Raw genomic sequence first — 914 nt, forward strand, 5'->3', positions numbered from 1 at the left:
ATGGTCCCAGATTCTAGACGCACGATGGGCTGTTGCCGCGACAGAAAAGAGACTTGAGTTACAACCACCACTTCCGCGACATCTGTGGACATGGACATGCATTTAGGCCAACCGCGAGCTCGAGGCATGCGGGAGGCCAGTATCCTCCCCTCCATGACAGCACGCCCCGTGATTAAGGCGCGATGCGAGGGGGAAACACGATTTGTGATACCCAGGCAGACGTGCCCTCGGACTAATGGCTTTGGACGTAACTTGCATTTAAAGACTCGATGGTTCACGGGATTCTGCAATTCATTCTGTAATTCACACCAAGTATCATATTTTGTTACGTTCTTCATCGATGTGAGAGCCGAGATATCTATTACCGAGAGTTGTTTTTGTTTATAAGAGAAGTACACGTGCCCCAGATTCACGCCGCGAATGGAGCGTGAAGGGCAGGCTATCAATATGAGTATTCCTTGGCACTTTCCGCATCAGGGTTCGTTAGTCGCTCGACGCGTGCTCTAGAAGCGCACGTCGAGAACGAGGGGGAGGCGCTCGTGCGGAGGGAGAAAGCACTTCTCCCGTGTGGGCTCCCCAATTGTTAAACCCAATCACGGGTCGTTCTGCTATGCAGGTTTCGACAATGATCCTTCCATAGGTTCACCTACGAAAACCTTGTTACGACTTCTCCTTCCTCTAAATGATAAGATTCAATGGACTTTTTACGACATCGTGGGAAGAAAACCGCCCACTTTTCCACGATCCAAATATTTCATCGGATCATTCAATCGGTAGAAGCGATGGGCAGTGTCTACAAAGGGCAAGGATGTAGTCAACGCGAGCTGATAACTCGCGCTTACTAGGAATTCCTTATTAAAGACCAACAATTGCAATGATCTATCCCCATCATGATAAAATTTCAAAGATTACCC

General features: G+C 48.7%; 1 pseudogene; it reads right to left on the minus strand.

The window, feature by feature from the left end:
• Positions 1-205: 205 nt before the first annotated feature.
• LOC124890776 lies at positions 206-373 on the minus strand (annotated as a pseudogene).
• Positions 374-914: the final 541 nt, after the last annotated feature.

The sequence above is a fragment of the Capsicum annuum genome, unplaced genomic scaffold, assembly GCF_002878395.1.
Source record: "Capsicum annuum cultivar UCD-10X-F1 unplaced genomic scaffold, UCD10Xv1.1 ctg24663, whole genome shotgun sequence".
In the NCBI taxonomy this organism is placed as follows: Eukaryota; Viridiplantae; Streptophyta; class Magnoliopsida; order Solanales; family Solanaceae; genus Capsicum; species Capsicum annuum.